The sequence below is a fragment of the Mobula birostris genome, chromosome 3 (assembly GCF_030028105.1).
Source record: "Mobula birostris isolate sMobBir1 chromosome 3, sMobBir1.hap1, whole genome shotgun sequence".
NCBI classification, from domain to species: Eukaryota; Metazoa; Chordata; class Chondrichthyes; order Myliobatiformes; family Myliobatidae; genus Mobula; species Mobula birostris.
In genome coordinates this window covers 91,024,062-91,049,908 of record NC_092372.1, presented here as the reverse complement: position 1 = coordinate 91,049,908, position 25,847 = coordinate 91,024,062, and positions in this window count along the sequence as shown.

The following is a 25,847-nucleotide window of genomic DNA, read 5'->3' as shown; positions in this document are numbered from 1 at the left end:
TTTTGCCTTTAACCCATGACCTCTAGTTGTAGTCTCACCTAACCTCAGTGTAAAGACCCTGTTTGCATTTACAATCTTCTTCTTCTTCATGTGTCTTGCACATTACATACTTGGGCGATCATGGCTCTCCACATTGAACGATCCCATGCAGCGTCAATGATATCTCACACAACTAGATCTGTAAGTTCTTTCACAGTGTCCATATATTTTCTTCTTTGCCTTCCTCTTCCGCGTTTCCCAGGCATACGGCCTTGTAATGTAAGGCATTCTATTTCTCCCTTTCTGATGACATGGCCCAGGAATTTAAGTTTCCTCTCATTTAATATCCTTATTAAAGATCTTTTTGTATGGGCACATTGGAGTACTGTCTCATTAGTTACCCTATCTCTATATGATATTTTCAGCATTCTTCTAAGAAACCACATTTCTGTTGCTTCTAAGTTTCTTTGGATTTCTGGTGTTATAGTCCATGTTTCAGAAGCATACAGCAAGATTGACCAGATGTGACATTTTAGTAGCCTAAGCCTTGCTGTCATGGAAATATGTCTGTTGGTAAAAATGGGTTTCATTTTTTGGAAGTTGGTTTTGGCAATGGCAATTCTTCTTTGTATTTCTACTTTATTTCTGGCATCTTGTGATATAAAGCTTCCAAGGTAATTAGAGATTTTGTTCAATCTCTTGGTTCCGATGTACATTGGCAGTTGGGAGTATCCTGCTGTTTTGATATTACCATACATTTGTTTTTTTTACAGTTGATGGTTAGGCCAAAATCTGCACTTGTTTGTACTACTTTGTCTAGGAGGATTTGTAGGTCTTCTGCAGCGCTTGCTATTAGGGTGAGGCAACGCATCCCTGTCTAACTCCTCTTTGAATTTTAATCCAACTGCTTATATTATCATCAACTTTTACCGCCACCGTTTGGTTCCAATATAAATTTCGAAGCAGTTGTTGGTCCTTTACATCAATGTCCAGTTTAGCAAGAATTTGAAATAATTTTTCATGTTGCACTTTGTCGAATGCTTTAGTGAAATCAATAAAACATAAAAAGACATCATTTGATATTCAATTACTCTTTCTGAAAGCATTCGTAGTATGGCATTTACCATATCCCTCCTAATTCTATATATCTGTATCAAATTTTCTTTGTTCTAGAGAATGAAGTCCTATTCTATTCAATCTTTCCTTATAATTCATATCCTCCAGTCCAAGCAACATCCTTGTAAAAATTTTCTCTGTACTCTTACAATCTTATTTACATTATTCCGGTAGGTAGGTGACCAAAACTGTACACAATACTTCAAATTATGCCTCATAAGTGTCTTATACAACTTCAACATAACATCCCATCTCCTGTGCTCAATACTTTTACCTATGAAGGCCAATGTGCCAAAAATTTTCTTTACAACCCTACCTACCTGTGACGCCACATTCAATGAATTATGGACCTAGATTCCCAGATCCCTTTGTTCACACTTCTAAGTGCCCTCCTGTGTAAGACCAACCCTGGTTGGTCCTACCGAAATGGAACATCTCACACTATCTACCTTATATTCCATCTCCCATGTTTCACCCAACTTTTCCAGTTGGTCCAGATCCTGCTGTATGTCTTGATAGCTTTCCTCAATATCCACTACACCTCCAATCTTGGCATCATCCGCAAATGTTCTGATCCAGCTAACCACATTATCATCCAGATAGTTGATGTAGATGACAAACAACGATGTGCTCAGCACTGATCCCTGAAGCACTCCGCTAGTCACAGGCCTCCAGTCAGACAAGCAACCATCTACTACTGCTCTCTGTCTCCTCCCAGAAAGCCAATGTCTAATCAGATTTACTATCTCATCTTGAATGTTGAGTGTCTGAACCTTCCTGACCAACCTCCCATGCGGGACCTTGTCAAATGCTTTGCTACAGTCCATGTTGACAATAACCACTGTGTTGTTCCTCATCAACTTTCCTGGTATCTTCCTTGAAAAACTCTACAAGATTGGTTAGGCATGGCCTACCATGCATAAAACTATGCTGATTATCCCTAATCAGTCCCTGTCTATTCAAATACTCATATATCTGATCCCTTAGGGTACCTCCCATTAACCTTCCCACTACTGATGTCATGTTCACTAGCCTATAACTTCCTGGTTTATTTTTAGAGACTTTCTTAAACAGAGGAGAAACTCTAGCTATCTTCCAGTATTCCGGTACCTCACCTGTGATTTAAATATTTCTGCTGGAGCCCTACATTTTCTGTACTTGCCTCCCACAGGGTCTAAGGGAACATCTTTTCAGGCAGCTGGGGATTTGTCCACCCAGATTTGCCTCAAGGCATCGTGTACCTAGTCCTCTGTAATCTCTATAACGTCCACAACCTCACTGTTACTTTGTCTCATTTCTATAGACTCTGTGTCCATCTTCTGAGTGAATAAAGATGCAAAAAAGCCACTTAAGATCTCCCCCATCTCTTTTAGACACACACATAGATTACCATTGTGACCTTGCAAAGGACCAGTTTTAACCCTTGTGGTCCTTTTTGTTCTTAACATATCTGTAAAAGTCCTTATGATTCTCCTCCTCCTTGTCAGCTAGAACAACCTCATACCTTCTTTTAGCCCTTCAGATTTATTTAAGTGTTCCCTTGCACTTCCTATACTCCTCAAGTAATGCATTTGTCCTACCTGCCCATACCTGGTATGCACCTCTTTTTTTTTCTTAACCAGTGCCTCAATATCTTATCTCTTGAAAATCAACGTTCCCTTAACATGTTATCCTTGCCCTTTATTCTGACAAGCACATACAAGCTTTGTGTTCTCAAAATTTCCCTTTTGAAGGAAACCCATTTGCCAAATACACCTTTGCCAGAAAACGGTCTGTCCCAATCCACATTTGCCAGATCATTTCTGATACCATCAAAATTCGCCTTTCTCCAATTTAGACTAGTATTATTACCACTCCCTATTTAATCCCTCGTGCTCTAACAAGGCTAAACCAAAGGAATCTCAGAATACTGAGTTGCTAGTCCTCCCCTCTTGCAACCAAGTCTCACTAATGGCTACAATATTATCATTCCATGCATTGATCCATACTCTGAGGTCATCTAACTTTCCTACAATACTTCTTGCATTAAACCATACACAATTCAGAACATTTGCCCCACCATGTTCAACCTTTTGCATCCTGAATTTATCTGAGGTCTTAGCAACATCTGTCTCTACAACATCCCTACTATCTGTTCTGTCATTTTGTTTCCCATCCCCCTGCAACACTAGTTTAAACCCGCAACTCCCCCTTACCCACTTCATGGACTACTAGCAAGCCTTCCTGCTATGATATTAGTTCCCCTCCAGTTTAGGTGCAAACCATCTCTTCTGTAGGTCCTACTTCCCTAGAAGGGAGCCTAATGGTCCAAAAATCTGGTGCCCCCTCTCCTATACTATCTCCTTAGCCATATGTTAGACTGTATGATCTTCCTACTTTTAGCCTCACTAGTAAGTGACATGGGTAGCAATCTTGAGATTACAAACCTGAAGGTCCAGTCCTTTATCTCAGCACTTAACTTCCAGAATTCACTTTGTAGAACCTTGTCACTCATCCTACTGATGTTAATTGGTACCTAAATGGACTAGAACCTCTGGTTGTTCACCTTTCCACTTAAGAATGGATGGTGGAGATCATTCTGACTGGCTGCATCACTATCTGATATGGATGGGGGGTGGGGGGGGCTACTCACAAGACTGAAGTAAGTTGCCTAATCTCGTAAAATTAGTCAGTTCTACCATGGGTACTATCCACTGTAGTATCCAAGACATCTTCAAAGGCCGGTGCCTTAGGAAGGTGGAGTCCATCATTAAGGACCCCCACCACCCAGGACATGCCCTCATCACATTGTTACCATCAGGAAGGAGGCACACACTCAATGATTCAGGAACAGCTTCTTCCCCTCTAACATCCAATTTCTAAATGGACATTGAACCCATGAGCACTCACTTACTACTTTTATTTCTTATTTTTTTGCACTACTTTCTTTAACTTAATTCTTTAAAGATATATATATATATATAATATATACTTACTGTAATTCAGTTTTTTCTCCATTTCCATTTATCACGTATTTCATTGTACTGCTGCTGTAAAGTTAATGAATTTCATGACATATACTGGCAATACTAAACCTGATTCTAATTCTGACTTTGATTCTGAGAATGTTGAGGACTTGATCTGAGATATGCCAGACCCTAGCACCCGGGAGGCAACGTACCATCCAAAATCTCATTCTCGTCCACAGAACTTAATTACTGTTCCCCTAAATAACGAATCTCCTATCACCACAGCTCAATTCTTTTCCCCTACTTTTCTGAGACTCAGTGCCAGACACCTGACCACAGTGATGTTTCTTTGCTAGGTCATTCACCTCCAACAGGTTCACCAGATTGATTCCTGGGATGGCAGGACTTTCATATGAAGAAAGACTGGATGAACTGGGCTTGTACTCGTTGGAATTTAGAAGATTGAGGGGGGATCTGATTGAAACGTATAAAATCCTAAAGGGATTGGACAGGCTAGATGCAGGAAGATTGTTCCCAATGTTGGGGAAGTCCAGAACGAAGGGTCACAGTTTGAGGATAAAGGAGAAGCCTTTTAGGACTGAGATTAGGGAAAACTTCTTCACACAGAGAGTGGTGAATCTGTGGAATTCTCTGCCACAGGAAACAGTTGAGGCCAGTTCATTGACTATATTTAAGAGGGAGTTAGATATGGCCCTTGTGGCTACGGGGATCAGGGGGTATGGAGGGAAGGCTGGTGCAGGGTTCTGAGTTGGATGATCAGCCATGATCATAATAAATGGCGGTGCAGGCTTGAAGGGCCGAATGGCCTACTCCTGCACCTATTTTCTATGTTTCTATGTCTGTGTAACAGTATTCAAAGTGGCATACCTGTTGTTGAGCAGGGTGGCCACAGGAGTATCTGCACTTACTGTTCAATCCCTTTCACTCTCCTGACACACAACTATTTCCCTGTGTTCTGCAGCTTAGGTGTAACTACTTCCCTATATGTCCTGTCTATCACCCCCTCAGCCTCCTGAATGATCTGGAGTTCACCTTGTTCCAGCTCCAACTCCTTAACATGGAGTGTTAGAAGCTGCAGCAGGATCCACTTCTTGCAGGTGAAGGATACTGGAACTCTCCCTGCCTTCCCACATCCCACAGGAGAAGCATTCAACGATCCTGCTTGACATCCCTGCTGCTCCGAATATGCAATTATAAAGAAGGAAACAATAAATAAACTGAAAAAAATATCTACCTACAGCTTTTCTCCTTCTCTCACTCAAGCTTCTCCTCGCTGAAGCCTCAAAAATCAAAAACCTCAAATCCCCACTCTAACACTGCACCCCAACAAAGGCCGCTCCACCTGCCCCTACCTCATTTTTTATTTGCTCTTACTAATGTATCGCAATCTCTGATTTGCCACTGTTCAAACGCCAAAAATCCCACAAAGCGCTGATTTTTAATGCATACTCACTGACCTGAGTGAGTCACTTCTTTTGCTCCTGGTCTCTGATTTGCTGCTGTTCAACTGCCTTAGTCACCACAGTTCCAACAGTTAAACTCATTGATTTCAACCTTGACTGAAAAGAGCAGATGTTGGTAAATCAAATATGACCATGACAACAAAGACCCTTCAGGTGATAGGTCTTTGAATTGACACATTAATTCTCTTTCTTTTTCCACAGGTGCTGCTTCACCTACTGAGTGCTTCCAGTATTTTATGTTTTTATTTATCATTTCCACCTTAGTCCCTTTTTATTTGATCTACTGACTTCCTGCATGAGGAGATTAAAACGTTTCCACCTTATATTTGTGGTAAAGTTCAAATTCCCCCACACAGCTCTCCTACTTTGCCTATTTTGAGAGTGTGCTGACTGACCACAAAATGTAAGATACTTGTTTTACCTTTTGACTTTAATGTCCTAAAATATCATACAGCTTTATTCCTGTATTATTTTAACCAGATGTTGGCTAAAAAAATCTATTTTGATAAGTGGCCAAGGAAATTGGAGGTGCAAGAGCCTGCAGAACCCTGAATAACAAACAAGATGCTGGATTAAATCAATGTGTTAGGCATCTGTGGAGGAAAATGGACACTCGATCTTTCTGATTGAGACTGTTCACCTGGACTGACAGATAGAGGGGAGATAGCCTGTTTAAAGTTGTGAGGAGAAGAGGTATAGCAAGCTACCAAGTGATAGGCGGACTCAGATAAAGAGGGGCGCTGGACAGATGAAGGAAGGGGGAGTGGAATTGGTGAAAGAGGTTAGGAGATGATAGGTTGCAGGGACAATGGGCTGCAAATGATGCAAGTAGATAGGAGAAGAACTAGAGAATGGAATCAAATAAGAATGTTCAAGATGCTCTTCATCACATGAATTATGCAGAGAATGGAGGGATATAGACTATGTGCAGGCAGATGAGATTAAGTGTTATTAGCTTTATTTGTTCAGCACAGCACTGTCCATTGAAGTGTTTAATCCTGTACTGTTCTATATTCTATAAAAGAAGGAATGGGTAGATGGGAACAGCGGGGGTCGTGTGTGCATGATGGAGAGATGCAACGATTGGAGGAGGGGAATAAACTATGGTGATAAGAGGGTGGGGTGTAGGGTGAACAAGGTAGATCAATAAAGACATGGAATGGAGAGGGAGCAGTTTACCTGAAATTAAAGAATTCTATGTTCCTGCCATCAGGTTGTCAACTGCCCAGGCAGAATATGAGATGCTGTTCCTCTATTTTGTAATTAGCATTACTTTTCTAGCCCCACACAGAGAGATAAAGGCTTTCCTGCTTTCCGCCTCTAGTCACTGCATCTCCAGGAATACCTGGGAATTCTAACATATTACCTTTCTTCTTAGAATGGGCAGCTTCCAGGCTTTGTAATTTTCATATTTTCCCACTGATTTTTAATCTGGCATGATCAAGTTGTGACTCAATAGGATTGAAATACTTGCTGTCAAAGTTTAAAATCCTGTCTCATTTTTGAGCATGTAATTCATACAACTTCTCTCCCACTGACGGTAGGTCCAGAGGGAACACTGAGCTGTGGATATCTCATACAGTTGAACACATTGCTGTGTAATTTCAAGAACATTGGAAAATATGCTCCTATTGTGTAATAGCATAACATATTTTCACTTCAGTAAGAGGCCCACAATAATAATTTGGAATAAGAAACCCAGAATATTTGTCTTAAAGTACTGGCTGTCTGAAATCTCTGAAAGCAATTATTCAGCTATATAAAGTTAGTCAGTCATGTGAAGAGTTCACAAGTATACACCCACGTTGACATAAAATATCCAAAGAAGTCAAAATTTTACAAAGTACATCCATTACCATCTCCTCATAAAAAATTCATCTGAGGCCATTAACTACGCAAAATACAAACTAAACATTATGTGCAGTATATTTCAATGGTAGCCAGAATTTAGTTGTTAGCTGTCTCCTGCTGGCCCTCGAAGACTTTGCAACTCTTGCGTTTCCAATGGCTGAAAAGTTGCTTCCTGATTGTAGTGTTGATTCCATTCTTCTAGAAGTACAATAGACATGACCTTCACCATGCTTCTGAGACAAAACGTATCAACTATTCCAGATAGTTTTTCTTGGCATCAAAGTATACTTTAGCACCATCAGAGTTGAGCATCCTTCTCAAGGCTGACAGTATGTGCAATTCTTCTCCATTTAGAAAATTGGCTACATGGTGACAGACAATCCAATGGCAACATACATGGTAAACACAAAATAATCTGCAGATGATGGGATCAAAGCAACACTCACAACACGCTGGAGGAACGCAGCAGGTCGGGCAGCATCCGTGGAAAAGATCGGTCGACATTTCGGGCCGGAACCCTTCGTGAGTCCTGACGAAGGGTTCTGGCCCAAAACGTCGACCGATCGTTTCCACGGATGCTGCCCAGCCTGCTGAGTTCCTCCAGCGTGTTGTGAGGGCAACATACATGGGACTCATTTTCCTGCAGGCATTCACAGTGGAACAGAGAAATACCATAGAATCAATGAAAAGCTGCACACAAAGAGAGACTGACAAACAACCAATGTGCAAAAGAAGACAAACTGCAAATAAAAATATCAATAAATAACTAAATCAATAATACTGAAAACATGAGTTGTAAAGTCCTTGAAAGTAAGTCCACAGGTTGTAGGTTCAGTCCAGAGTTGAGATGTGTGAAGGTAACCACACAGGTCCAGGATCTTGATGGTTGAAGAGTAATAACTTTTCCTAAACTTGATGATGTGGGAACTAAGGCTCCTTTACCTCCTTCCTGATAGCAGCCGTAGAATAGAGCATGGCCTGGATGGTGGAGGTCCTTGATGGTGGAAGTTGCTTTCCCGTGGCAGCGCTCCTTGTAGATGTGCTCAATGTTGTGGAGGGCTTTGACTGTGATACGCCGGGCTGTGTTCACCACTTTTTGTAGGCGTTTCCATTCATGGGTATTCTATCTTTAGTCAACACGCTGCAATACTCAGACCATGCATGCATATGTATGTGTTCACGGGCAAAGCTCCATCCGTTATTCACTCATTCACTAACATTCATAGAGCAATATCCCTCTACCATTGTACTTCAGCTATACAGAAAGGACTTCTGATAATGAAACTCTGTGATGAAACTTTGGAAAATGCTGTCCGCTCATTATATCTCAGAAGCCACTTCTTCTATACAAAGGCAGACACTGATGATGAATTTCACCATCACCTTCAATGGAACCACAGCCTTTGGCAGAGGAGGAGTGTCTAAAAGTATGACACAAAACCAATGATCTAAGAGTATCAGAGATCACTGCCCCATTGTACACACTGGAGACATAAACTAGCCATATTGTAGATTAAGATAGAGACACAGACATGGACTACCTATATTAGGCACATCAGAGCTCTGGAGTGCTACCACTAATGCTATGAAAATACTTCAAAAGCAGTTAAGTGAAACAGTATCAGTCCTCTTCCAAGCCAATATTGACAACATTTAAATTCTAATTATGCTCATCAGCTCTGTTGGGCAAACCACTTCATTTGCTCGAAATTGATCTTCTAAAACAAATATTGTATTCCAAATTCTGTCACTACAAAGGGTTACTGAGAAAACATAAATGTTTCAACAATGTTCCCAAAGCCTTCTTGAAAAAGTGTGTCATCCCCACAGACCGATGGGCATTCCTGCCACAAATGAGCTTAAAATGGAGAAGAGGCTTTTGGGGTGGTACTTAAAATACTGAGTCCATTCTATGTGATTGAAGGGAAGCTGAAGTACATAGAGGCACCAGCTCGTAAAGCTCAAATCCACTCAGTCAGCATGCCATTCCCACATACCTCACAAGCCTATCAGAGTTCATAGAACTGGAGCAGAAGTACATCATTGTCCACACTAAAAGGACTCAAGAAGAAGTAGGTAGAGGCTGTTTAGTTATAATCAACTTTCAGGATTAAAGTTGATAAGTTGGTGAACTGATTGACAGAATGCTGACAACTCAAGGGACTGAAAATGCTGGAATCTGGGGCAATAATGTGTTGGAAGAATTCAGCAAGTTGTGCCAAATCTATGAGAGGAAATATCAATGTTTTGGTCAAATTTTTGACAGTTCTTTCCTTTCATTGATATTGTTCAACCTGCTGAGTTCCTTCAGTCTCGTGTCAGTGGAATGCATGTTAACTAACAACTTCAGTGTAATAAGGCAGATAGAAATGAAAATAATAAAAAGGAATTTTGTGATTTTCACATTAATATAGTTATTTCAGCTCTTTTGTTCCCCTAAGTCCAGTGAATGAAACAGCTTATCCACAATCCAGATGGTCTATTTACACCCTATTTATGTGGTCCATGGATAGTTTTTGTAATGCTTCCACTGACTTGGAGATTAGGTGAGTTGGACGATCATTTATAATATATTCTTTATTTAATTTCCAGTTCTCAAATATTGACATGTTGTGTCTGTTAATTCTCAATACAGGGTAAAATGAAATTGGAGAATTATAATCTACATATTGAATACATTGTTTCCAAGTTGCAATTTTTTTCAAAGAAAACACAGCAATTGCACTTTACATGCCAAATGTTATTAAAAGTCTCATAAATATGCAATTCACTGTGTGCTTTTACCAAAGGGTATTTCTTTCTTTAATTGCATCCAGAAATATTATGCAATGCAATGTTCCTCCTTTGTTACATCCACCTACAATTAAAAAAAATATTCCTTAAGGTTGTTATTCTAAAATGTGGAAGAGAGCAGCAGTGCATAGTTCCACAGATCAACAATCTTAAGAAAGGTGGGCAGTGATCCAGACGGAACATAGCCAATTTCTCTGACCTCAGATTCAGATATTCTAAATGCAGAAGTTAAGCTGTATGGAAAAGAACAGCTTGGCAAGAGAAAGTCCTAATTAAATCACACTCAGAAAAAATATTGACAAGGATTACTTGAAAGCTAATGTTGAGGCTGATTATTTTTCTAATCGTATGTGCTTCCACATGGGTGAATATAGAATGGAATAGGAAGCAGGATTATTTATTTCCCTGTCACCATGTCCAGGCTTTGTCTTGACATATTCCACTCACTTCCTGTTGCTTGCCGGACCTTAGTCACCTTGTGCAGCCATGATATACTGCAACATTGTGCTCATTTGGAGATACCTAACTGTGCAAATTTATCATTTCATGCCAAATCTGTCCCCGATAAGCTGCTATAGAAACAGCTAGCTTGCAGGCACTCAATCCCAGCCCACACTCCACCACCCCCGCCATTTCTCTCTGGGATGGACTTCTTGAAGCCCAACGGTAGAATTCTGCTGGTAAAACTTTAAAAATAAAACTCTCGGGAATGATTAAGAAGAGTTGCAAGTATTAGTTATGTGATGTCAACTGAAGGCGAGTATATTGTCTCTGCCTCATCCTTCACTTTGGTCTGAAAGTTACATTATTAAACTGTTAGTTTGGGAACACATAAATTATTCAGATAAATTTCCATTGCCAGCGGTTTAAAAAAATAGCTAATAAGATTATTTGAAAAGATCTTAAGATGAAGAGTCTTTCCGTTCCATCAGCGATTGGTTGCCTCCTAGTTGCTCTGATCAGCGGCAACTTGAGTGCACAACTCGTACCGGTGTTGTTTGCAACATCCAAATATTATGAATGTCAATTAAGAAGGGGCTAATATCAGAGGATGGTGGGGCCAGAGATTGAGGTTGGCACCACATGTTCCTGGAGAAACCTAGGATTTTTTCATAGTGGCCAGGAGGAACAAGAATGTTGGTCAGCTCCCACAATTTGAAACAGGTCAAATAGCAATGCTGACATTCGCACCCACAAGCCCTGCACCCTCATCCACATTGGACGGAAGCCACAAAATTTCCTTTAGTTTTCTGTTTTAGTTGGGCAGCTGGCCAGTGGAATGTAAATAAGGCTTGTTCATTAAAATGAACCATGCCTCCCACCAGAACAGCAAGGGGAGCCAGCATATGAGCTGGCCGCTTGTGGTCACCATGCAATTACACTAACTCCTATTTACAACATTTATTTATAAAGTTATTAAAATAGACATTACTTCGCTGATTAAAGCACTCTAGTACGTTCAGTCGGCTAACTTCTGATAAAGAAACAGCACGCTAATCATTCTGAGTCATGCATAGTCTCAGCTCATCCACTACAGCTGCTGTTGAAGAGACAGCATAAAAATCTGCTTCTCCATCTCAGTGCAGCCACACCAGGAGCATCACTGCATTAAACAGATAGGAAAAATCAAACTCGGTAACACACACAGAATGCTGGAGGAACTCAGCAGACCAGGCAGCATCTATGGAAAAGAGTAAAGTTGACCTCTCAGGCCAAGGCCCTTCATCAGGACTGGAAAAAAAGGTGAGTAAGGGAGTGGGGGGTGGGGAGGAAGAAACACAAGGTGACAGGTGAAACTGGGAGGGGGAGGGGTGAAGTAAAGAGCTGGGAAATTGATTGGTGAAAGAGATACAGGGCTGGAGAAGAAGAAATCTAATCGGAGAGGACAGAAGGCCTTGGAAGAAAGAAAATGGAGAGGAGCACCAGAGGGAGGTGATAGGCAGGTAAGTATCTAAAGAGAGAGAGAAATGGGAATGGGAATGGGGAATGGTGATGGGGAACATTACCAGAAGTTCAAGAATTTGGTGTTCATGCCGTAAGTTTGGAGGCTACCCAGACGGAATATAAGATGTTGCTTCTCCAACCTGAGCATGGCCTCATCATGACAGTAGAGGAGGCCATGGACTGGCATGTCGGAATGGGAATGGAAAGTGGAATTAAATTAGATGGCACCGGGAGATCCAGCTTTTTCTGGAGCAGATAAGGAAGGTGCTGTAGTAGTCTGGCATACTGACCTCTCGCTGAGGACCAGCAACAACTCTCAGATACCTCCTTTTACTCTCCACTTGAGCATGACCCCAATAAGGAGCACCAAGCCATTGTCTCCTACAGCATCACTGAGCTTATTGACTCTGGGGGTCACCCATCCACTGCTACCAAGCTCATAGCTCCCACACCCTGTACCTCCTGTTTCTACCCCCTACACAACATCTACAAACGCGCTTGTCCAGGTAGACCCATTGTTTCAGCTTGTTCCTGCCCCACCAAACTTTTATCTGCATATGTCGACTCAGTTTTATCCACCCCCCCCCCACCCCGGTTCAGTCCCTTCCTACCTACATCCGTGATACCTCACACACCCTTAACCTTTTCAAGTATTTCAAGTCCCCTGGTCCCTCTCATCTTATTTTTAATTGTCCACCAGAAAAAGCGGGATCTCTCAGTGGCCACCCATTTTAATTTCACTTCCCATTCCCATTCCACTATGTCCATCTTGGCCTCCTCCACTGTTGTGATGAGGCCACACTTAGGTTGGAGGAACAACACCTTATATTCTGTTTAGGTAGCCTCCAACCTGATAGAATGAACATTGATTTTTCAAACTGCCAATAATGCCCCCCCCTTCACCATTCCCCATCCCCTTATCCCTCCCTCACCTAATCTCCTTACTTACCTATCGCCTCCCTCTGGTGCTCCTCCCCCTTCTTTCTTTCTTCTATGGCCTCTGTCTCTTTCACCAATCATCTTTCCAGTTCTTTATTTCATCTCTCCCCCTCCAGGTTTCACATATCACCTGGTGTTTTTCTCTCCCCTCCCCACACCTTTTAAATCTACTTCTCAGCTTATTTCTCTAGTCCTCCCGAAAGACAACTGCCGGAAATGTCAACAGTACTTTTTTCCATTGATGCTGTCTGGCCTACTGAGTTCCTCCTGCATTATGTGTGTGATAGTTGGAAGGTGCAGAGCTAGTCTTATAAATGGGACAACATGACTGGGCAAAAATTTTTATTTTTATTTTTATTTTTATTAATGATTTTTAGTAACGACCTGGATGTGGGGGTAGGAGGGTGGGTGGGCACGTTTGCAGATGACACAAAGGTTGGTGGTGTTGTAGATAGTGTAGAGGATTGTCAAAGATTGCAGAGAGACATTGATTGGATGCAGAAGTGGGCTGAGAAGTGGCAGATGGAGTTCAACCCGGAGAAGTGTGAGGTGGTACACTTTGGAAGGACAGACTCCAAGGCAGAGTAGAAAGTAAATGGCAGGATACTTGGTAGTGTGGAGGAACAGAGGGATCTCGGGGCACATGTCCACAGATCCCTGAAAGTTGCCTCACAGGTGGATAGGGTAGTTAAGAAAGCTTGTGGGATGTTAGCTTTCATAAGTCGAGGGATAGAGTTTAAGAGTTGCGATGTAATAATGCAGCTCTATAAAACTCTGGTTAGGCCACACTTGGAGTATTGTGTCCAGTTCTGGTCGCCTCAGTATAGGAAGGATGTGGAAGCATTGGAAAGGGTACAGAGGAGATTTACCAGGATACTGCCTGGTTTAGAAAGTATGCAATATGATCAGAGATTAAGGGAGCTAGGGCTTTACTCTTTGGAGAGAAGGAGGATGAGAGGAGAAATGATAGAGGTGTACAGGATAATAAGAGGAATAGATAGAGTGGATAGCCAGTGCCTCTTCCCCAGGGCACCACTGCTCAATACAAGAGGATATGGCTTTAAGGTAAGGGGTGGAAAGTTCAAGGGGGATATTAGAGGAAGGTTTTTTACTCAGAGAGTGTTTGGTGCTTGGAATGCACTGCCTGAGTCAGTGGTGGAGGCAGATACACTAGTGAAGTTTAAAAGACTACTAGACAGGTACATGGCGGAATCTAAGGTGGGGGCTTATATGGGAGGCAGGGCTTGAGGGTCGGCACAACATTGTGGGACGAAGGGCCTGTACTGTGCTGTACTATTCTATGTTCTATGTTCTATGTTCTATGTTCTATAAAACACAGCATTTAAATCTACTGCAACACACATTAAAGTTGCTGGTGAATGCAGCAGGCCAGGCAGCATCTGTAGGAAGAGGTGCAGTCGACATTTCAGGCCGAGACCCGTCGTCAGGACTAACTGAAGGAAGAGTGAGTAAGGGATTTGAAAGTGGGAGGGGGAGGGGGAGATCCAAAATGATAGGAGAAGACAGGAGGGGGAGGGATGGAGCCAAGAGCTGGACAGGTGATAGGCAAAAGGGATATGAGAGAATCATGGGACAGGAGGTCCGTGAAGAAAGACAAGGGGGGGGCACCCAGAGGATGGGCAAGGGGTATATTCAGAGGGACAGAGGGAGAAAAAGGAGAGTGAGAGAAAGAATGTGTGTATAAAAATAAGTAACAGATGGGGTACGAGGGGGAGGTGGGGCATTAGCAGAAGTTAGAGAAGTCGATGTTCATGCCATCAGGTTGGAGGCTACCCAGACGGAACATAGGGTGTTGTTCCTCCAACCTGAGTGTGGCTTCATCTTTACAGTAGAGGAGGCCGTGGATAGACTTGTCAGAATGGGAATGGGATGTGGAATTAAAATGTGTGGCCACTGGGAGATCCTGCTTTCTCTGGCGGACAGAGCATAAGTGTTCAGCAAAGCGGTCTCCCAGTCTGCGTCGGGTCCCGCCAATATACAAAAGGCCACATCGGGAGCACCGGACGCAGTATATCACCCCAGCCAACTCACAGGTGAAGTGTTGCCTCACCTGGAAGGACTGTTTGGGGCCCTGAATGGTGGTAAGGGAGGGAGTGTAAAGGCATGTGTAGCACTTGTTCTGCTTACACGGATAAGTGCCAGGAGGGAGATCAGTGGGGAGGGATGGGGGGGACGAATGGACAAGGGAGTCGTGTAGGGAGCGATCCCTGCAGAATGCAGAGGGGGGGGGGAGGGAAAGATGTGCTTAGTGGTGGGATCCCGTTGGAGGTGGCGGAAGTTACGGAGAATAATATGCTGGACCCGGAGGCTGGTGGGGTGGTAGGTGAGGACCAGGGGAGCCCTATTCCTAATGGGGTGGCGGGAGGATGGAGTGAGAGCAGATGTACGTGAAATGGGGGAGATGCGTTTAAGAGCAGAGTTGATAGTGGAGGAAGGGAAGCTCCTTTCTTTAAAAAAAGAAGACATCTCCCTCGTCCTAGAATGAAAACCCTCATCCTGAGAGCAGATGCGGCGGAGACGGGGGAATTGCAAGAAGGGGTTGGCGTTTTTGCAAGAGACAGGGTGAGAAGAGGAATAGTCCAGATAGCTGTGAGAGTCAGTAGACTTATAGTACACATCAGTGGATAAGCTGTCTCCAGAGACAGAGACAGAGACAGAAAGATCTAGAAAGGGGAGGGAGGTGTCGGAAATGGACCAGGTAAACTTGAGGGCAGGGTGAAAGTTGGAGGCAAAGTTAATAAAGTCAACGAGCTCTGCATGCGTGCAGGAAGCAGCGCCAATGCAGTCGTCGATGTAGCGAAGGAAAAGTGGGGGACAGATACCAGAGTAGGCACGGAACATAGATTGTTCCACAAAGCCAACAAAAAGGCAGGCATAGCTAGGACCCATACGGGTGCCCATAGCTACACCTTTAGTTTGGAGGAAGTGGGAGGAGCCAAAGTAGAAATTATTAAGAGTAAGGAATAATTCCGCTAGATGGAGCAGAGTGGTGGTAGAGGGGAACTGATTAGGTATGGAATCCAAAAAAGAAGCGTAGAGTTTTGAGACCTTCCTGATGGGGAATGGAAGTATATAGGGACTGGACATCCATGGTGAAAATAAAGCGGTGGGGGCCAGGGAACTTAAAATCATCGAAAAGTTTAAGAGCGTGAGAAGTGTCACGAACATAGGTCGGAAGGGATTGAACAAGGGGTGATAAAACAGTGTCGAGGTATGCAGAAATGAGTTTGGTGGAGCAGGAGCAAGCTGAGACAATAGGTCGGCCAGGACAGGCAGGTTTGTGGATCTTGGGTAGGAGGTAGAAACGGGAAGTGCGAGGTGTGGGAACTATAAGGTTGGTAGCAGTGGATGGGAGATCCCCTGAGCGGATAAAGTCGGTGATGGTGTGGGAGACAATGGCCTGGTGCTCCTTAGTGGGGTCACAATGGAGGGGTAAATAAGAGGAGGTATCCGCGAGTTGTCGCTGTGCCTCGGCAAGGTAGAGGTCAGTACACCAGACTACAACAGCACCCCCCCTATCGGCGGGTTTAATAATAAGGTTAGGATTAGTGCGGAGGGAGTGGAGAGCAGAGCGTTCTGAAGGAGTGAGGTTGGAATGGGGACAAGGTGCGGTGAAGTCGAGACGGTTGATGTCCCGTTGGCAGTTCGATAAAGAGATCCAGAGCAGGCAGAAGACCAGAGCGGGGTGTCCATGAAGAAGAGGAGGGTTGAAGACAGGAGAATGGGGCATTGGTGGGGGTGGAAGAGTCTTTGCCGAAGAAGTAGGCTCGGAGATGGCGGAAGAAGAGTTCCGCATCATGGCGAACACGGAACTCACTGAGGCGTGGGCGAAGGGGGACAAAGGTGAGGCCCTTACTGAGGACAGAGCGCTCTGCTTCCGACTGTTGAAGGTCGGAGGGGATGGTAAAGACCTGGCACGGTTGAGAGCTGGGATCAGAGGGGTGAGGGGGGAGGCTGGGGGTGTCAATGGAGAGGCGAGGGTTGGGGTGAGAGGAAGATGGAGCCTCCGAGGGCGCAGGAGCTGACAGTGTGATCTGAGGGAGACGGGATTGCAGAGTAGTGGTGGGGGAAGGGGAGACGGGAGTCACAATAGCAGCACATAAAGACCCGGCCTGGAGTTCATGGCTGGAATCTTGAGAGCTGGGATCAGAGGGGGGAGTGGGGAGGCTGGGGGTGTCAGTGGAGAGGGGATGGTTGAGGTCAGAGGAAGATAGAGCCTCTGAGGGCCCAGGAGCTGATGATGGGATCTGAAGGAGATGGGATTGCAGAGTATTGGTGGGGGAAGGGGAGACGGGAGTCACAATAGCAGCACACAAAGACCCAGCCTGGAGTCGCAGTTGGTGGTTGCGCAATGGCTTTGAAGGTGTCCATGGTCGTTGCTGGAGTCCGGGTTTTGAATATGCCCTGAGGTGTTGGAGCCGGCGAGATCAATGGCAGAGGCAATCTGAAGTTCATGCCTGCTAGTTTCATGGCCAGCAGGCTCTGGTGTCCGTAGATGTAGGCCTGTTGCGTTCACCAGCAACTTTAATGTGTGTTGCTTGAATTTCCAGCATCTGCAGAATTCCTGTTGTTTGCGTATTTAAATCTACTGAGTTTCTGCCCCATGTAAGTTAAGACTGAAATTTGCAGCCTAAGTGATGGTGATGTATTGCACAGTGCATGGTTGTCCAGATGAATTCTCAAGCAACATTTGACCTGGTTGAAAGAAGCAGAGGAGAACTTTAGTAGAACTTCTAAGAAATGGGGTGGTGTCAGAGGAGGAAAGGAGAGCTTAGATCATATCAGAGAGATTATGTACCCTTCTGGTGGATGCTCCTCTATTCCTTGAAGGAAATACAAATATCCATTTGTCATTTGTAACAGGAACAATGTAGGATGGACTTTTAAACATAGCTGTTTAAGCTAGACTTGAAATGCTGTGATATTTTTCTGGATTCCTAACATTAGAGGGCAAAATAAGGTGTCAACATTGAATAACAACTTGCTTTTCTTTAATCAAGAACAGTTCATCAGAACGAATTGTGGAATAAATAGAAGGATGTAGACCACAGGAATGTATGTAATGTAACTGATGGGGCTGATGTAGGCATGACTTGTGCTGATGTTGGAACATCTACCTTTCGTAGAGCTATGTTTATGTGGGAGCCTCCTGCTTTAGTTATAGAGTATAAAAGTCAAAAATGTGTAGACCACCATGTGCATTCTTATTATAGCTATCTATATTAATCCCATTTTCTCATATTTGATTCATTGGTAAGGCAAATAATTCTTCAGATGCCTAATGTTGTGAAAGTGTCTGCCTCCACCTGCTCTTGAGGGGCCATATTCCAGACACTGCCGACAAACTGAGTGAACAGCTGCCCCCACAGATTTCCACTAAACCTACTTCTCATCTTAAAGCTGTGCCTTTATATCTCTGGCACTCCCACCATTGAAAAAAGGTCTTGCTTTACTATCTACTCTATTCATGATTCTATATACCATCACTTGTTCACAACTTAGACTCTTCCACTCTAGGGAAAACAACCCAATCTCTCTTTATAACTGTAATGCTCTAAGCCTGGCAATATGGTGGTGATTCTCCATTGCACCTATCCAATATAATTACTGTACATCTTTTCCAGAGTGTGGCAAACAAAACTGCATGCAATACTCCAACAGTGGCCTAAGCATGACATCTCAGTTCTCAAAGAACTTTCCTTTTACTATTTCTGGACTGAAGAATCACCAAGAGCCAACTTGCAGCAATGGACAATCTCTTTACGAAGCACTGGCAGGACTGCTGCACAAGTATGCCGCTGTCTCACGTTAACAGAGTGCATACTTGGAGCACTGATGGTCAACGGGGCATTTCTGGTGCCATGCTAATGCTCTCCACATTTGTGTTAGATGTTCACTGCGTGCATGTTGGTGTCCTCATCAAGTGATGGCTGTTCAGTTCACACCATAAGCACTCATCTGTATGGGAATTTTAGACCAAACCATGCTCTAGTACCACCCAGAAAATGTCTGTAACTGAGTCCAATTTACTCTCCGGTTTTCATAGTAGCAGCATGTCTGCATCAGACTCAAAGCTGCTGTGACTAGAGAGATGAGCTGTATTAACCTTAAGATTGAGAATGGAAGCACTCTCACACATGTGCTGAAAGGAGGCAAGGTCAAATCAGCAACATGATTCTCTCATAAATTCCATTTGTGGCAAAAGCTTTGCCTATCTTACATGAGGCAAAGGATTGGTGGAATGGAGAGACCTAGAATGGGGTTATGATGAGTGGGAATCCATTGATATGGGAGAGAATTCTATTCACCTGTGTGTTTCTGGATCTACCTAGGAATTATGCCTGTTTGCAAGACAGAGATGGACAATGAAAATGTGATCATCATATGCTATGTATTTGTTTTCCCTAAATAAAACCACAAATTTTCCCATGCCCTACAAAATTTCTGAACTTCTGGTTGATGGGAAAATTTATATTTATATGTACAGATATCAATGCCTTTCTCAATAAGCTTACTGAATGGCAGCTATAAATTTCTTTCGGAAACTAGACTCTCCATTTAGGAAATTACATCAGTTGAATGTTTAAGGGGAGCGGAACAATAATTATACATTATGTTTAAAGTTCATAAGATGCTGCATACTTTTTTTCTCAAAGGTATCTCCAACAAATACATATATCGGATTCCATCCTCTTCAGCCCTTTGCCTTTCCTATCCACCTGTCTTCACCTATCACCTGTTAGCTATACTCCTGCCTCTCCCCCACCTGTTTATTCTGGTGTTTTCCCCCTTCCTTTCTGTCCTAATGAAGGGTCTCAGCCCAAAGTGTTGATTGTTTATTCCTTTCCATAGATGCTGCCTGACCTGATTTCCTCCAGCATTTTGTGTGCGTTGCTTTGGATTTCCAGCATCTGCAGAATCTCTTGTGTTTATGATTTGCTGCTTCACTGTGAAGTCCCTTCAGCAGAGGACTACCCTGAAGAAGTAGAGATCTTCTCTTTCATAGGAATTTAGTGAGACCCTCTCTCACTGCTCCCCCTTCGTGATCTCTGCTGCTCTCTCACTCTTCAACATTGTACTCACCCAGACTCATGACCACAGCCACATATCCTTGCTGAGAATTTGTCCTCAGTGCCATCTTGTTCCATATGGCCACCCTCCTCTCCTATCAGATTCCTTCCTCTGCAGCTCTTTACCTTTCCTACCCACCTAGCTTCATCTTGTAACTATCCTGCTTCCCCTCACCCACCTGTTTATTCTGACAACATCCCCCTTCCTTTCCAGTCCTGAAGAAGTGCGTCAGTCTGAAATGTCAATTATTTATTCACTTCCACAAATGCTGTCTGACCCGCTGAGCTCCTCCAGCATTTTATATGTGATGTTTTGGATTTCCAGCATCTGCAAACTTTCTCATGTTTATATATTGAGAACAGTGCTTCAATAATATCAATCAGAGTCAGCTACATGGCTCTAAGACTAGATTCCTACATATTACGCATTGGATAAACAGGCAAATTTTCTTCTTTGCAAGATATGTGTGACACAAGAGTTTTAACAATAAATTTGATGGCTTCAGTACTGTTGATATTTTTTTTGGCATTGCTGATGTTCTCAGTTAACTAAATTTAAATTCTGTTTTCACAGGACTATCTGTTTGGGCTGTTGTACAATTATTTTGATAATAGATGAAATTTGAACTTCATTACATTACAACCAATAACCATCACCAGCACATCTCTTGTAAAACTGATGTTCTCCATCTTCATCCCAGAAAGCCTGAAGAATGTCTGAGTTCCATGAAACAGCTCATGGGAACTAGTGGTGAATAACTTAAGAACATGGAAGTTATAATCTACTCAAAAAACAAATGACTAATACAGAATTTTTAAACAGCTTTATTGCCATAAAAACCTGTTTCACTCCCAGTTCTAGAGTGCAAAGGTATTGGAACTTCTTGCAATCATGATTGGTGTTGTGTTTTGTAACTCCAAAATATAAAACTAATTGAAAGAAAAATACAGGAATCTAGAAGACATGTACACTTAGTTTCTTTACTTTAGTGAGGTGGCACTTATAATGTACTGGTGTAATAATGTATGTCATTTATGTACTTTTACATATAACCCATAATGAATCACGTAAGCACAAATATTGCTTAATCAAACAATACATTTACAATATTGCTCAAATATTAAATACACTACACTCATTTCTGCTTAGCTACAAACACAACCTCAATGTATAATGCATCTCAACTTATATACAGTACATATATTATCTATATGGATACCATATAATAAAACTATTGTATAGGCATCCACACCATAGTAAATTTTAAATTGTCCCATTCAGGTTACAGATTTAATCACTGTGAAGGATTTATTACTCTTGTGGGGTAACATCTTTCCTGATCAGGGGGGTCACTTTGCTTGGCAGGTGAAACTTGTGGCTGTGAAACAATCTCAGATTCAGGAGATTCTGTGATGCTTGTAAGAGATGACTCTGGGACTGCAGGAAGTGGTTCTCACAGTTCTGGACACCTGTCTTCAGGATGTGTTGGCATCCCAAACAGTGGATTGCAAGCTGCTCAATCTGCTGACCCACCCCAGGTCACCAGACAAAGCTTCGAACCAACGCTTTCATTTTAATCATGCCTAGATAGCTGGTGTGTAGCTCTTCCAACACTTAGTTTTTTGTTTGGATGGTACAATAAATCTGAATACCCATGTAAGGCATTTAACCCCTCGCCCCCGTCAAGGGCAAGTTCATTTCGGCTCTGGTTAGAATGGGGAAATTGGAGCTGCTGCTGCAGGTTCAAGGAATTTTGGGTGGCCATGTAAACCTGACACTGTGTGGGGTCCACTCCAGTTTCCCTTTGGCTCTTCTCTGCGGTGTGGGGAGACTTTTGATTTGCACTAGGGAGAATAGATCAGGAGGAGTGTTCACACGGTAATTGAGACACTCCAGCGATTCTATAATTAGTCATCCTCTTGAATTCAACCTTGCAATTGTGTCCTCCATGAAACAGAGCCTATCTCTGCATTTGTGCTGCTGCTACTAGTGGAACAGCCTTCTGTGGATTGAAAATGGACACTAGTAGTTGATGATCAGTAATGAGGGTGAACTCTCTCCCATACAAGTACTGGTTGAAAGGTTTTACACCCCGAACCAGACTTAAGGCCTCTTTGTCAATTAGTGCTTAATTTTTTTTTTCTGGATAGCAATGTGCGAGTACAATGTCTGACCTCTCCTTTGTCTTTTGGAAAATCACCTCACACTGTTTTATCCATTGGCATTTCTTCAGGACCTGTAGTGATGGGATGGAGCATAGTAACCATTCTTTCACTACTCTTTTAAATGTGAGTTTTACTTCAGTAAGGGGCCATTTTTGAATGCGTTCTTGCAAGATTCCACAAACTAATCGATCTCCCACTGCACCATTAAGCCTATCAGTGAACTGGCAATGCTTAGATGACTTCCTCAATTCAGCCACATAAGCAGAAAGGGACTGCCCTTCCTTTTGACACAGTTTATGAAACTTAAAGCATTCTCCAATCAACAATGGTTTGGCTTCCAAATGTTCCTGCATTATGTTCACAATAGTTTGCTTGAAACTATCCAATTGTGAAATGCATCAGCACTAGAGTGAGGTGCCTGGGGTCATACATGATGCTGAACATAGAGAGATGTGCTGAATTTTAGTACCTATGGCTGATAGATTTCATTTCCATCAAAATTTGTACCTGTCTGAAGCCCGTGTAATCACTTTCATGGAGGAATACCAACTCAAGCCAACTGTTCATGTTTAAAATCAAACTCCTCTCCAACAATGAGAAACTTCATTTAGTCTGTACATTTATGCTTTTCCAGTGAATAATCAATAAATTGGCCATCTGTGATCTGTAGTTACTATTTGATGAGCAATAAGTATGGCAAACATAACTGTTATGGAGGAATCATAACTAAAATACAAAATAAAATGATTTTGTTCAATTGTTAAATTATTTAGAGGAAGACTATTGACTCTATGAATAATTTACATACTGAATTTTTTTCAGTTTTGCAGATGAACAGATTTCCCATTGTAAATCTCCAACTTTTCCCACTTTGAAGTAGTTTTGGGTATTAAAAAAAAACAAATGAGCAGAATATAGTGTCACTGGTTCTGTTTTCCTCTGCATTACCCAGTGCTAAATTATCCTCAGTGGATTATTGGTGACACTATTTGTCATCTCATGTCTGTTTTGAAGTGAAAAAGTGAAATTATATTGTGAAATAGCAACCTTTTTGCATGGGAGATCCTTTGTTTGTGACATGCTTGCTAATTAGTGTAATTAAATTGAAATAAGCGCTGGTGTGTTGTCATATTGTAACAGAGACATAACAGACAATAGAGGGAAACTGAGATGAATCTTGAAGACTGATTGTATAATTAGTTTTGCAGCAAGGAGAGTCATATTTGAAGTTTGGAAATCACAACATCATAGCTTGCACTTTTAATTATTATATAAGTGTGGGTTTCGAAAGAATGATAAACAATTATTTTGCTCTTAATTTTTCCTTTGAGTCTTAATGAATGTCAAAGAGAGATCACTTTAACTGGAATCCTTCTGAAACAATAATATAGCTAGAACAAAATTAGGCAGTGCTTAATGAAGAAGTGGAATTACCAGAGTAAGAAATACTTGGCATGCAGCAAAATTAGAATATTAACAAGACTCAGGAAGATGAATTTTATTTTTATGAGCTGCAAATGAACATAGAATGGGATGAAGCAAGTTAGAAGCATTGGAAGGGATGGATTCTGTGGAGGTGAATTCGCTATCTGGAGTCATAACTGGCTTTCCCACAGAAGACAGAGTGTAGTGGGCAGAGGAATGTACTCCAGCTGGAGGTTTGTGATTAGTGGTGTTCCACAGGGATTTGTACTGGGACTCTGCTGTTTGTGACGGATTCTGAAACATAGATTGGTGAATTCATACATTTGTAGATGATATGGAGATTGGTGGTGTTGTGGATGGTGTAGAACTTTGGCAAAGAATACAGTGGGTTATAGATCAGTTGCAAATATGGGCAGAGAAATGGCAGATGGAGTTTAAACCAGCCAAATGTAAAGTGATGCACCTTGATAGGTCAAAAGTAAAGAGACCGTACTATTAAAGGAAAGCCCCTTAACAGCGTTGATGAGCAGAGAGATCTTGGAGTCCAAGTTCATAGTTCCCTGAAACTGGCTATACAGGTTGATAGGATGTCTAAGAAGGCATATGGCATGCTTGCCTTTATTAGTTGAGGCTTCCCTTCAAAAGTCAGGAAGTTATGTTGCAGCTTTAAAAGACCCTAGTTAGTCCACATCTAGAGTATTCCATTCAGTTCTGGTTGCCTGATTATAGGGAGGATGTCAAGTCTTTGGAGAGGGTGCAAAAGAGTTTTACCAGGACGTTGCCGCGATTAAACGGCATATGCTATCATGAAAGGTTGGACAAACTTAGGTTGTTTTCTCTGGAGTAACAGAAACTAAAGAAAGATTTCACAGAGGTTTATAGAATCATGAGAGGCATAGAATAGAAGACAGCATCTTTTTCCCTCAGTGAAATGTATAATACCAGAAGACATGCAATTAAGGTGACAGGAGGCAAGTTCGAAGGAGATGTAAGGGGCAGTTTTTACACAGAGTGTGGTGGGGGCTTGGATTGCATTGTTTAGAATGGTGGTAGAGGCAGATAAATTAGGGATTAATAAGAGACATTTAGATAGGCACATGAATGTGATGGAAATAAAATGAAACAGACATTTTGTAGGCAGAATGGATAAGTTTAGAGGACCATTTTGTTACTACTTTAACTGGTTTGGCACAATATTGTAGGCAAAAGGGCCCAATTCTGTGTTGTAGTATTCTGTGTTCCGCGTTCTAATTTTTACATATTGCACTGTACTTCTGCCGCAAAACAATAACTTTTACAACATATGTTTGTGACAAAAACCTGATTCTGATTCTGATTCAACTGTGAGTCAGTTCTGTGAATTGGCAATACTCCATTGGGGAAGTAATGCGCACGCTTCTTTACAATGGCTTCCAGAGATTCAATGGATTGGCATTTTCAAAACTCTGTTCACAGGATATTATCAGTGCTAAAATATTTTACTCATCCTAATTAACCTAAGAATGTGGTGACTGACCATGCCCTTGAAAATAGTTTTATTAAAGTGCTACATAATCTGAAGTTGCAATTGAAAGTAAACACATTGCAATGAAAGAAATTTACATAGAGGCTGGAATGGGTAAAGGAGACACGTTTTGTTCTATAAAATATATTAGTGAATTGATTTGACTTTTCTTCTTGGTTGTCAATTGCTTGCTCAACTTTACTGATCCTAGCATTTTATTTCAGTCGTGCCTTTGAACAAATTTTGCATTCTTTAATGTTTCTGATAGAACTTGAACTTGGCTTCTTTTGACTATTAGTCTTACTTCTGGATTATTAGTGCAGAAATATGCTAAATGCTAGAACCTGCTTCCTTGCATGACAAAGAATTCCATGTTTTTGAAGCTAAATCTATCACTGCTCAGTAAGCAATTATTATAACATCACAGACTTGACATGCATCCCTACCCTATTATGATGACAAGGCTTTGAATACATACGGATTATAAAGGAATGGACATGTGCCCCCGTTAGGCTGTCAGGGATAATAAATGCGAACGACTAAACTGCTGAGAAACATTCAGAATGATCAAAATCAATTTGAGTCACTGAAACCAACCACCGAGAAA